General features: G+C 48.4%; 1 long non-coding RNA gene across 3 annotated transcripts in view; it reads right to left on the bottom strand.

Moving 5' to 3' along the window:
- The window catches only part of LOC137205420 (uncharacterized), a 429,493-nt gene that overhangs the window by 85,626 nt on the left and 329,874 nt on the right, over positions 1-13,993 (bottom strand). For all 3 annotated transcript variants that reach the window (XR_010934128.1, XR_010934129.1, XR_010934127.1), the window contains exons 7-8: positions 1,140-1,255; positions 805-1,054 (exon numbers count right to left, since the gene is read on the bottom strand). This is a non-coding gene — a long non-coding RNA (uncharacterized lncRNA). The remainder of the gene's footprint in view (positions 1-804; positions 1,055-1,139; positions 1,256-13,993) is intronic.

The following is a 13,993-nucleotide window of genomic DNA, read 5'->3' as shown; positions in this document are numbered from 1 at the left end:
ACACAATTTTGACAAGAGTGTGTTAATCTTATTCCCACCTTGGGTGACTATTAAAACATAAGGTTTTGCACCTACCCACTTCCCTGCAACAGAGAATATTTGCACTCTTAGCAGTTGTCAGAGAATGTAACCTTGAACTTGGTGTCACTCAAATCTCTCAGTTCCTCTTGGTGAGAGGAGTTTTATTTAGAGAGCATTTCCCGAGGGGAACTGTATTTGTTAAAATAATGCTAGCTACTCTAACAGACAAATCCGGAATTCTCAGTGGCTTGACACCATAGAGGTTGGTTCCTTGTGCATATCACGGTCTAGTGAAGGTTTTCTGGCTGGTGTCTTCCACCAGACCCTCAGTAGCCTGGGCTTCTTCCTCCCCGTGTCTCCACCTTCCTCTGGGTCCTTATAGCCTTCTCCTCTCAGCCAGCGGATGGGGAAAGGGATTATGGAGAGAATGTATTTACTTCCCAACCATTTCAGCCCAGAAGTGACACACATCACTTCTGCTCAGGCTCAGTGTCAAAGCCATGCCCAGCTGCAGAGGAGTCTGGGGAAAGTACTCATGTGCCCAGGAGGGAAGGAAACAGGCTCTGGTGAACTCAAAGTAGTCCCTGCCATGGAAATGCATTGCTCTAAATCCCTTAAATTGACCCAGATTAAGCCTGTCCATCTGAGAGCTGAGTATCTGGAGAGCAGCAAGTGGGCTCTGCAGAACAGCTTCTCTAGAACAGCAAGGAGTTGTGCCCCTGGTCTAAACAGAGACGAAAGAGAAACACTCGGCGGGCGGGGAGATGGAGGGGGATTTCATACTGATGTGTGCCAGGTGCCGCTGAGGTCAGCAGCTGGGGCCTGATGAAGCTTCTTTTCAAGGAAGAATCCAGGAAGAACATCACTCCGAGAATGTGACACGATTTCGGTGTCACTGGTATGCTTCCGCTGTGCTTCGTCCCGTGTCCTCGCATCCTGGCCTCACAGTGTGATGTGTGCCAACTCCACTCCTGTTCGCTTTTATTTCTTGGGCTGTGACTCATGCCACTTACTGTGCTTTCCTTGGCCTTGGCTGTTGGAAAGCTTAGACTCAGATCAATACAGCCCATCTCTAGCAAAATCGGTGAGACATTAAGGGATGTGTATTTTGAACCAACCTCACACCTGGCTCCATTCATCTCTCCTATTCTTCCATCTCCTGTGCCTCATTTTTTGTCATTTTTATGTCGTCTTGCCATAATCCAACTGTTTTTGTAAACTGCATCTAGTTCACCTGAGGAACACAATGGAATACAAGCAAATAGATTAACCACAGGATTATCAAACAAATACAAGAGTAGCAGTGATCCAGGAGCTACTAGAGAAAGTTGGAGACAGTGGCTTTTTCCCTTCTCTTCTTGCCAAGGTCTTGGCATTATGGGCGTGGCTGCTTCACTCATGGTGTCTCCTAATGAGCAAATCTCTTGCCTGTGCTCTGTGTAGCTCTGTGTGTGGCAGCCTTCAGGAAGGCACCTTCCCAGGTCTCAGAGCTCCCACACACTCCGGGAGATGGTAATCACAGCTCGCTGTCTTTTGTATAGAATGACTGGTGTCATGGATGCCTCTCCCTCCCACTGGGCTTCTTCCCCGTATCTTTGCATCCCAGTGTGCCTTTGTACCCAGCAATTGCTCTAACACACCAACCACTAACACCTCTGAGTTCCATGGCAGAATTAGCCAAGGGGCAGCACAGCTCACGGTGAAAAGCAAGTCTCAGAGAAGAACTCCCCACAGAACAAATAGGCAAACAAAACAAAATGAAAGCAAACTCATAGATCCAGAGAGTACACAGGTAGATGCCAGAAGGGAGGTGGGCGATGGGGTGGGAGAAAATAGGCAAAGGGGACTTAGAGGTACAAACCTCCAGTTATATAATAAGTCACAGGAATGTAATAACATACGGAATGTGATCAATAATATTGCAATAATTTTGTATGCAGACAGTTGGTTACTAGACTTATTGTAGTAATCATTACATAATGTATGCAAAAGTCAAATCATTATGTAGCACACCTGAAACTAACATAATATTGTATGTCAACTATATTTTATTACAGAGAGAGAGAGAAAGAAAGGAAGAGAAGCACTATTCAGTATGGTAGCTACTCGCTACATGTGGCCACAAACACTTGAAATGAGGCAAGTTTGAACTGAGATGTGCTGTAACTATAAAATTTTGAAGACCTAGTACAAAAGAAAAAAATAAATTATCACATTAATAATTTTTAACATAGAACAGGAATTCTCATCTAACCTCTCACCACTAAGTTCCGGAGGGGCACTCGCCTGGGATTCATGTTAAAAGGGAGAGACTGGGGATTCTATACCTCTGCCTACAAGTTTTAGCCCCCTGTCTAATGCACTCAGCTCTGAGACTCAGCCCAGAGAACAAAGACTTTGAGGTATTATTCATCTGTATCATGTGGGCTTTGTTTTCAAGGACAAAAACTATTAAGGGGAAAAGTCATTTTGGGATTTTCTTCTTTAGTAAAATTAAATATTACCTGGAGCATCTTATCTTTCTCAAGTACGGAAGTTCAATTGCCCACTCTGGGTCCTCTGAATAGCAACTAAGAAAGATAAAAATATTTTCCTGTTCAGAGATGATTTTAGTTATCACAGCACTAAATAGATGGCAAATGAGCAACCGGTTTACAAATGTTTGTTCATGAAGCCTGAATCTGTTGTTTGAGAGAATCTGGGAGGAACTGCTGAGGAAGTCAATGACCAGTGGGTGAAAATGTTTTAAGTGCACATGATAATGCTGAAGGCTGGCTCACAGAGAACACATGGAAGAACAGGACCTCAAACCAAATGATCAGGTGCATCTGAAAATCAATATGCCTGCAACACAGATCTGTGTCCCTTATCCTGAGCTAGGGAGAGCTCCCAGTTGCCCTGCAGCCCAGAGAGGCACCACCTTGAACTGCCAAGATGCCCCAACTTCCATGCCTTGCACCCTGCCTGGCCCCACATCACCTCCCTTTTGTCCATTTACCCCTTAAGCATCCAGGCTTCCCCTCTGAGAAGCATGTGCTCCTACACCCTTCCTCAGCCGTGCACACATCCTCACCTCTTTGCTCACAGCACAGGCCAACAACCCAGTGCTCCTTACCACGCACATATTATACTGTTAATTCTCTTGTCAATTCTGTCCTCTTGGTCCCCCAATTTCTTAAAAATGACCCTCAGTGACACCTGACTCCAAGAAATCAATCCTTCAGTCTCCAGAGAGGGACATAGAACCCCCACAAGCAGAGGATTCAGTAGAAGCCACAAATGGTTCAGTTATCTTCCAAATAAACCCATTTATTCATCAGCAGAAACTCATCCAAAGGCCCATGGACAGAAGTCAGGGGGTCAATGAAGTTAGACGGGGAAAATGTCTATCTTTATTTTCACTAACCTCTAACTGAACTATAGCATTTCCCTCAATTATGAATGTGAGCAATAAACCACAGTAGTTTTAGCAATGCTATGAGTTGTCAACAGTAGAAATCAGATATTTTAGTATGTTACGATGGTTGCAGATTTCTCAAAATATTATTTATTTCAGACATATGTCAGTTATTCAACCCATAAGTAGATCTTGCTTTTTGATGAGTTAATAAAGAAGCACATATATGACTGTACCACACATGTTTTATTTATATTTTGATAACTGTATGTCAATATAATTAGTTTCCTTTGTAATCCTATATATTTTATTTTGTGCATTTAAAAACATTCTGAGAATGAGTCCTGTCTTAGTCTGGGCTGCTATAACAAAATACCACAGACCAAATGGCTTAAACAACAAACATTGATTTCTCACAGTTCTGGAGTCTGGAAGTTCAAGATCAAGTCAGTGTCTGGTGAAGAAACTCATGCAGATAGCTACCTTCCTGTTGTACCCTCACATGGCAGAGAGAGAGCATCTGTCTCACATCTCTTCTTTTTAGGGCACTAATCCCATTCATGAGGGCTCCACCCTCATGACCTAATTACCTCCCCAAAGCCTACCTGCAAATACCATTACATTGAGGGTTAGGGCTTCAGCATATGAATTTGGAAGACACTAACATTCAGTCCATAGCAAGTCCATTGGCCTCACTAGATGCCAGAAGAGTTTATGGAAAAAAGGGAAAAGATTGTTAGCCACCCTCCCATGACCCCCATGAAGCATGCCCCCACCACAAAGATCCCTGTGACAACACCAGCCACAGAGTCTTCAACAATAGCTCTCCAAGCACTTTACAGACCTGAATTCTCTTAATTCCTCAAGAGGTGATAAATATCCACATTCATGTCAAAAGCAGGAAACTCATTTTTTAGATTCTTTTCCCATATCGGCCATTACAGAGTACTGAGTAGAGTTCATTGTGTGTATATGTCAATCCTAATCATCCAATTTATCCCTCCCCGCCTTACCCCCTGGTAACTATAAGTTTATTTTCTACATCTGTGACTCTATTTCTGTTTTGTGGATAAGTTCATTTGTAGCCTTTTTTTAGATTCCACATATAAGTGATATCATATGATATTTGTCTTCCTCTGTCTCACTTACTTCACTCAGTATGAGAATCTGAAAAAGAGTAGATATACGTATATGTGTAACAGATTCACTTTGCTGTACACCTGAAACTCACACAGCATTGTAAATCAACTATACCCCAACATTTTTTTTAAAAAAGCAGGAAACTCAGAGTTTAGATGCAGCACAGGGGCAGAAAGGGGGTAGTGGGAAGCACTGAGAGGCCAGGAGAGCTGGTATCTGGGGCTCCTCAGGGTCCGTTTCTCCGGAAGAGGAGCTGAGTGGCCTCCACCCCCACTCTGTGAAGGCCCAGTTATGCCACGCGCAGAGGTGAAAGTCAGGAGGGTACAGCCGCAAGACCACCTCCTCAGGAGCAAAACCCAGCCCAAAATGCTGATACCAGACCGACAGGGCAACTCTCTCAACTCTCACAAGAAAGGAAGAGGAAATTCTTTTGTGAACGTAATTCCGAACTGGGTGAGAGATATTGTGAGCTGCTCAGTTCCCTGCCCCTCGCACTAATTACACGAGCGCTCAGGGTTAATTTGTAGGCGCGGACCATATTGCTGAGCGCACATTATTTCTGGGTTTCAACCACTCTACTTCTCAAGTTGAAATTACTTTGCTGCAACTTTTCTTTCTTTCTCTCACCTTTAACTCTAAGTCTGTCGACATGTTTTCCTTTGGCAGTTTGGGAAAAAAAGTAAAAAGGGGGCCAAAAAAAAAAAAAAGGTTATTTGATCCTTTGAAGAGAGAAATTCTGCTCATGGATTTTCTGCATTGAATTCATTGGAGAGAAAAGAACGAATGAGTGAACAGAATGGGAAAGGGAGGACAAGGAAGGGCACAAGCAGCTTTGATCTCCTCCAGGGGGAGGTAGGGCAGCTGCCCCCTGCATCCCCCAGATATCCCAGGGCATCCGGGCTCCCCGCCAAGCCCTTGGAGACCCTTCTGCAGCCAGGCCACACCCACCTGATTGGTGAACTCTGGGCTACAGGTTCTTCAAACAGCGCAGAAGAGGGGAGCGTGAGACTGAGCCAGAAATGCTCGCATTCCCCTCCTGGTGCTCACTGCCTCGGGCACTTTGATCAGAGGAAGAAAAGCTGAGAACTAAGAAATCATTCTGAGCGCCAGCTGAGAGAGGGAGAGCTGATAAACCAGGGAAATACTCTTTGTAACATAAGCTTGTATTTCTTCCTTCATCTCTAGGCATAAGGAGGGAAGGCAGAATATGTGGTCATCAATACTAGGTGATAAATGCTCAGAACTTCTGGGTCAGCTCAAGGGCTCACTCTAGGCTGAGAAAGAGAAAACACCTAACATCTAACTCAGGGCAGGCACTGAGCGAAAAACACAGACTCTTACTGCTGCTCCCCACTGCAGAGCCCTCTGGAAATGTACTCCTGACTTTGAGCAGAGCTTTGCTGTCAAGGAGCTATGAGTACCACAGGGCAGTCATTAGGACTCAATTCTGTTTAAAGAACAAAATCCTTAGTGCTTAATAAGTGCTGGGCATCATGCTAGAAAAATCCGGAGTCCAAAGATGAATGGGAGTTGGGGTGCCCACTGTTTACCACAGTAAACTGATAATAACTCAGTGATAAGTGCTATAAAAGCTGTATTCACAAGGTCAAGGATAGAAAAGAGGGAGTGGCAATGATTCATTAACTGGGACAAGTGATGTCTGGGAAGGCTTCCTTGCAGAGGTGATAGGCAAGTTGGGTTTTAACAAATGAATAGGAAGAAAACATGGCATGAGAGCAATGTTCTATACTAGAGAAAGAACACATGCAAAGAGGCAGAAATGTGAAATCTGGAGGTGTGCTCAGCAGTCAGGGTTGGCTGGGGTCCAGTGTCTGGGGAGGCGTGGAGTCTTGACGGATGCGCCTGCAGTAAGGTCACAGAAGACCTTTGCCCCACTGCACCTAGCTCTCCAGGGATTTTATCCTGGTGGAGTGGTTTTAAGAAAGTAACGTGATCAGAAGGGTGTGAGTGTGTGAATGTGTTGTGCATGTGTATCCTGGCAGCAGGGTGAATCAGAGGTGTGTAAAATACAGCGATTTCCCCTTTGGACAAGCTGATTTTAAGGCACCTCCGGAGACACAGGCAGGCAGCAGCAGGAGATGTGTTTCCGTCACTCAGGGGGGGAATCTGTGCTGAAAATGCAGATCTGGGAGCTGCCAGGCTAACGGTGGTGGCTGAAGTCAGGAAGACGAAGAAACAGACATCAAGCCGCCACCTCTGGACCCTGGTTCTGCCAAGTGGCTCCCTGCTTTAGAAATTCCTAGAACATCAGACCTGAATGGTTCATAGAGATTAGCCCTCATCCCCCATTTTGCAGATAAGGAAGCTGAAGACTGGTGGCAGCTGCAGCCTTCGCTCTCTGGTCACCGGATTCCCAGCTCTGCCTCAGCCTTGACTGGCCTGCCCACTGTGTCTAAAATGGACCAGAGGTGGGAGGAGAAGAGAGAGACGTAAGGGATTGAGGTGGCAGAGGCCAGATTTAGAGGGAGTCAATCTATGACCAAGAAGATACGGGGAAGACAGAGGATATTAAGCAATAGAATGAGAAGGGGGCTACAGGTTTCCAGTGTGGTGCCTTCTTTTTCTCCACCTGGTGAGCTCTCTCCAAGCTCAAAGGCCGTCTCCTCCATGAAGCCTCCCAACGAGCAGAGCCCAGAGTGACCTCTCCCTTCCCTAACCTACAGGAGTCCTTCTTGCATGGTGTGCCCACATTTAGCCATAAATTAGAACCTGCTGTATAGCACAGGGAACTGTACTCAATCCTCTGTAATGACCTATCTGGGAAAAGAATCTTAAAGCAAAAAACGAAAAACAGAAGTAGTCACAGATGTAGAAAACAAACGTATGGTTACTAGGGGATGAGGGGGAGGGGAGGGGTAAATTGGGAGATTGGGATTGACATACACACACTGCTATATATAAAATAGAGAACTAATAAGAACCTGCTGTATAGCACAGGGAGCTCTACTCAGTACTCTATGATGGCCTATATGGGAATAGAATCTAAAAAAAGAGTGGATAGATGTATATGTATGACCGATTCACATTGCTGTACACCTGAAACTAACACAACGTTGTCAATCAACTCTACTCCAATAAAAATTTAATAAAAAAGAATTATCCGTGGGCAGGTCTCACGTTGCTCTCAACTGTGAATAGTGGATGGATATCATTGTCTGAACGCCCAGAACTGAGCAGGGGTGGGCCTGCCACAGAGTGGGGTCTCCATAAACAGGGGCTAGAGGAATCAATGCTCACTGGGAGGACACGAGAGAGCAAGGCTGGCAGAAACAGATCCGGGGATGAAAAACCGAGCAGGCAGACAAGGAAAATGAGAGCAGAGCTCAAGAGAAAGCTGTGGGGCTGCCAGCCTTCAGGAGGCCCAGCCCAGCCCCCAGGCCCCGCCTGAGTCACAGGCAGGAGAAAGCATGAGTGATCTGATACCAATCATGCCAGCTGTGGCAGAGGCAGTACGGGATGATCTAATAGATATTTTCCAGCCTTCGTGTGTATTATCCCCAAACAAAATGACATGTGCTTCCCAGCAGCTCCTCTCTGGTTATGAGCACTATAATTAAGTACAAAGTACACACCCACCTCAGTCTGCACAGAGAGGGCGGGGAAGCCAACCATGGCCCAGCAAAGCTGTCTGGCTGAATCAGTGCCGAGTCCCAGCCTCAGATCGCTGGCCCTCAGACTCGGCAGCCCCGTGCTGGCCTCTGCGAGCTTGCAGTCCACTCAAGACCCCAGGGAGTCAAGGAGGAGGCCGTGGGCTAGGGGAGTGCGGGCAGGATTCTAGCCCCTGTGCTGCACTAAATGGGGGTCCTTCTCGTCTTGAGTCTCCAGTTTCTCATCTGGTGTCCCCACCAGGTTAGTCTCCCCGTCACATGAGCCTGGGTTCCCTCTTCGCTCAGGCCAGAGGCCTCAGCAGCTAGAGGCCCTCAAACAGCAGCCACGGCTCTGGCAGGCATGGGACGTTCCTTTAGGACCCTGGCTGTCCCCAGAGCCCCCATCACAGCCAACCCAGGTCTGCTCAGAGGTGGCTTTGGGAACACATGTGTGGATTCCACCAGAGGCATTTAGTAAGTTTGGAACCACAGCGAGATTCCCCTCCCAGACCCAGTGCCGGGCCCAAGCTGGAGGCAGTGACTCTTGTGACAGGGACACTAAGCACTGGGTCAGGTCTTGTCCACCCCCAAGTTTTAAGGGCCCCTGCCAGGCTGCAACAAGCCAAGGGACCCAGACCAGTCAGATCCTCAGAGTGGTCCCCGGTGCCCCAAACTCCCCAAGCTGTGCCCGCTGATTGGCAAGGACCCGGACCTGCCCTGCGGCTTCTTTGTTGCACTGTAACTAGACTCAGCACACGAAGGGCCCCCAAACCCCTTTCCTTGCTGTTTTTTCCAGGAATAGATCATATGCATCTCCTCTAGCCCTGGACTGACCCCAGATTTTCCTGCCGACTGTCCCCCAAGGTCTTCCCAATCTGGGCTGGCCAAATCCAAGCCAGACTCAGGGAGGCAGAGATAGAAGCAGAGACTGGGAGGGGTACGGCAGTCAGAGCATGAGATTCAACATCTGGAGAAATGCTCCGGGCACTCAGGTCTCCTCTCCCCATCCTGGAAAGTCGCCACAGGCGCAGAGCAGTGAAAAAAGAGCCTGCGGGTTCCGCCAAAACAGCGTTGGATTGAGGAAGTTGGAGTTTAGGCATCAAGTCCTGTGGTCCTTCCTGCCTCTCTGCGTCCCTCCCCTCTCTGCATCCCACAATCACTGCCCTAGATCGCCGATGACTTCTTGTTCCAACACAACTGTCCTGCACCTGCCAGATGGACCTTTATAAAGTGGTTTCTTCCCGATGTCATCCCCCAGCTGTAACCCACAAGGAGATCTCCATGCCCGAGAGGTGAAGCCTGCTTAATCTGTTCCTCATTGCCTCCCAAGGCTGCTTCTCAACTTCACCTCCAGTCTCATCCCTTTCTTCCTCCTCTCCCACGTGCTTCTCCCCAGCCAGCCAGGACAGTCTACTTCGGTCTTCCTTCTGCCCTTCCTAATTTCCCCCAAGGCCACGTCCTCAACGCTCAGCCCAGCCTTCCGTCTGTGTAGACGCTCACCCTCACCTCGCCGGCTCACGCCACAGCACAGTCCTGGCCCCTGGGACCCTGCCTCTTGGGCACCTCTCAGTGGTCTTGTGAATTATGGTCCCCAGCTCCATCCTCCTCCCACTTCACAGTGAGGCGGTGGGGATGCTGTCGTGAGGGGTCTTGCTGAGGTGGGACTCTTGCTACGGCCCTTACTACTGTCCAAGGATTCCTGCCACTCTCTGACCAGAGACAGCCCACGGAGGGCACCCTGCACCCTCCTGTCCACATTTTTCTCCACTGTTCTTACCACATTCTGACACGATATTTATTTAATGTGTGTTTATGTCTCCCCCCCCCCAAAAAAAATTCTACGAATAATAACTCTATGAGGGGAGGATTGTTTTTCTGGTTTTGTTCTCAGCTCTATCCTGTGTCCAAAACAGTCTCTAGCCCATGGAAGGCACTCTATAAATATTTGTTGAACAAACGAATGACCGAGTGAATGACTGAATGCTATCATAAGCCCCAGCCACACAGCATCCCTGTGTAGGTAGATTCTTTCCATGTGAAGCCCTTAGAGAAGCCTGAGCTGAGGTAGAAGGACCCCTGGCTTGGGGCTCAGTTCCCCTGAGACCCAGCAGGAGCAACTTTCCTGTCCACAACCTCAGTTTTCCTACATGTAAGATGACAGGGCTGAGGGGTGCCTGCGGCCCATGTGCTGAGATCCTGCAGACCTTTCCCGAAAACTGCCCGCAGGCCCTGCCTGGAGCCCAGCAGGCTCTAATTAGGAGCTGGTCTTATCATTTTTATACTTTAATTCTCTCTGGTCAACACCACTTTAATGACGGGCCTCTGTGCGGTGGATCCTACACTCACTGAGCAAGGCCACAGCTCCATGTGGAAGACCTGCTTCCCCAGGGACACAGCAGAGCCCCCCGGCTAGTTTCCTGCCCTGGCCCTGACCCACACCACTCTCACCCTCCCCTCCCCACCGCTCTTTCTTCTCGCCCAGACCAGCGTTGTTGGCCCTTTCTTTCTCTGCCCCATCGTAGGGACTTCAAGGAAGGCCCAGGCCCCAGGGGTGGGTTTCCCTCTCAAGGCTTCAGGGAAGAGTCAAGATGGGCACTCTGAACTGGCCTTTCCATCCAGGTCCGTCCAGGGCACGTGGACATCCCGCCAACCTATGGGACTAGAATATGTTTTCATCTAGACTTGAGGGTTATATTGTTATTTCTACAGTGAAGCCACTGTCCTCGCCAGATCAAACTGAAATTTTTCTCAAAAAGCGCTGTCCTAGGAGGAGGTGGCCCTCCCCACGCCGTCTCTGGGCGGGTTTGGGGGCGACAGAGCTGAGGCCTCCAAGGGCAGGAGGCAGGATCTGACTTGGCAAGAGGAGGGAGGCTGGAGGGGGTTTGGGCAGGATGAAAGGTTTGAACAAGGCTCCAGAGAAACACCTTTCTGAGTTGGAAAATCCTTGACACAGGGCTGCAGCAGCCTCCTGGAAGGTCCATGCTGGCATATAAAGGACTGCTAGGGGGGCCTGGCCTGCACTTTAGGCTGGAGAAAAGGACACAGTGTCAAGGCCAAGAGGCAGCTTAGGGAGAATGTTAGCATGAGCAGGGATGCTCTAAACCAGACCGCCTGGGTCCCAAGCTGGCGGTACCACCACCCACTGGCTAGTAGCTGCGCAGTTTCTTAACATCTCTCCCCATCTGAAAGTGGGACTAACGAGAGCACTTCATAGGGTTGCTATGGCAATTAAATGTCTAATTACGAATAAAGTCTTAGGTCAGTGCCTGGGACAGAATAGACACTCAATGAATGTCTGCTATTATTATTTTTATTTTTATTATTATCATTATGATGATTCCTCCAAAGCACCATTGCCCACATCACCACCAGCACCACCACTCAAGACATCCCAAATTATCAACACGTGGAGCCTCAACACACATCCTCTGGCCTCCTCTGAACTCCTCCTCAACAGAAATTGTGCAGCTCACCCTGAAGGGCCACATTCCAGTTCCCAGGGCAGCAGAGTCCCCAGGCTCTGTCTGAGGTCCCCAATATCCTGTAATCGTGAGAAATCACAAGGCAGTCCTTCATCAGAAGAAATCAGTCCACCCCACGGAAGAGGAGATGCCCCCCGACTGCTTGGATCATCCATTCCCTCTCCACCTCTCCCTTTGCCACCTGTGCCTTCTCTCCAGAAGCTGAGGTTAGAGCCCCACGCCCAGAGCACCAGCAGTCTCTCCAGACCAATCAAGAATCTGCCTCTTACGGGGAAGACCCGCTACCCATCTCCAGCCTCTAGTTTAGACCATGATTTCAACTGCCAAAAAAAATCCATGCAAATTGGGGCCAAATTGAAAATCTGTTCATCACTTCTCCTGGTGCCTAGGGTCCCTTGCTGGGGAATCTTTAACAGGCTCAGGTCATCTGAAGCCAAAGAAGAGAGAGGAGACAGATGGAGTCATGCATTTTTACAGTGATTCTTAAGGACGATCCTGTGGAAACCCCCTCTGCCCTCACATGCTGCAGTGGGGAAGTCTCATTCCATGACCTATTCTTACTAAAGATATTTCTCCCCACACCTGATGGCTCGGGCACGTTTCTGCGGGGACTCACTTGCACAGTGGCCTGCAGGAGGGATGTTTCTCACACAACTAGCTCGGAAAAATCCAAGGCTTCCTTGCCAAAAAAAGCAATCTTTTTGCTACATAAGAGAATGCAAGAGCATTGGGTTTAACAGGAAAATGTCCACTGGTTAGAGGGACTTCTTGTCAATTAAAACCAACTCCACGCAAGAAGTGAAAAAATTGGGAGTGAGCCAGGCTCCACCCAACACCCTTGTCACGTTTCTGCATGGACGGTCCAATTTAAAGAGTCCCTGGGGGGCTTCCCTGGTGGTGCAGTGGTTGAGAATCTGCCTGCCAATGCTGGGGACATGGGTTCGAGCCCTGGTCCGGAAAGATCACGTGTGCCACAACTACTGAGTCTGTGCTCTAGAGCCCGCAAGCCACAACTACTGAGCCCGTGTGCTGCAACTACTGAAGCCCACGTGCCTAGAGCCCATGCTCCACAACAAGAGAAGCCACCACAATGAGAAGCCCGCGCACAGCAACAGAGTAGCTCCCATTTGCCACAATTAGAGAAAGCCTGTGTGCAGCAACGAAGACCCAACACAGCCAAAAATAAATAAATAAAGTCTATAAATAAATAAAATAAAGAGTCCCTGGGATTCCCTTTGCATGAGCCCCTCTGGGCAGTCTCATGGGCATGGGACTTGACTGAAGAATTTGACTCAATGTCTAGTCCTCTAATACCCTGCAAAGGGAGCCTGGCTCTCAAAAGCTGCCCTCGGACCGTGATCATTCAGCAAAGCCCCAGCTCTGCTCAGGGTGGTAGCCAGGGTGCTCCAGAGAAATAAAAGGATCTATGTAGGTATATGGAGAGAAAGATTTATGTTAGGAATTGGTTCATGAGATTGTGAGGGTTGGCCGGTCTGAAGTCCATAAGGCAGGCTGGTAGGCTGATGATTAAGAGTGGATGCTTCAGTCTTGAATTCTGCAGGGCAGCAGGCTGGGAACGCACGCAGGCTGTCAATGTGACAGTTTTGAGGAGAATCCCTTCTTCTGAAAACCTTGGTCTTTGAGCTTAAGGCCTTAACTGATTAGGTGAGACCCACCCACATTATGGACAGTCATGTGCTTTACTCAGAGCCTACTGATTTAAACGCTTATCACATCTAAAAACACCTTCACAGCAACATGTACACTGGTATTTGACCAAACAACTGGACACCGTAGCTTAGCCAGGATGACACCTAAATTTACCATCCTACTCGGCATACGTACTCTGCTCTCTGACCATCGCGCTTAGCCAGTCTCCCCGCCTACACCTCTGACAGTGCCTGTTCCTCCTCCTTGAGCTTACATGCTCATCATCAGCTCTGTGCTTTATCAAGCTGCCTCTCCCCTTCCCATTGAAAAGCACCCCCATCCCAGCCCTCTTCAAATCCTTCCTTCCTCCTCCAGACCCAACTTCAGTCTTACTTCCTTGATGGAGTCTTCCCTGGCCTTTCTAGGCCACACGTGTCTCCCTTAGGACTCCTGAACCCCCAGGTGTCCACAGCATAAACCCAGCCTTTGATCACACACCTCCTGAACGCCTCCCTTTCCTAGTCTCATTTCTGAGTTAAGAGACCAGCTCACATACCTCCACCTCCCACCTAGGGGAGGGCTGGGAAGATTGAAATGGATACAGATGTCCATCTGCTGGGGGTTTTCTCTACAAAGAAAGAACAACGATGGTAAGCACTGGATTAAAAAACAAAGTCAAAACAGAAAAAGCAGAG

Source organism: Pseudorca crassidens, chromosome 14 (assembly GCF_039906515.1).
Source record: "Pseudorca crassidens isolate mPseCra1 chromosome 14, mPseCra1.hap1, whole genome shotgun sequence".
Classification (NCBI taxonomy): Eukaryota; Metazoa; Chordata; class Mammalia; order Artiodactyla; family Delphinidae; genus Pseudorca; species Pseudorca crassidens.
The sequence above is the reverse complement of the archived record's forward strand: the minus strand, read 5'-3'. Positions and strand labels throughout refer to the sequence as shown.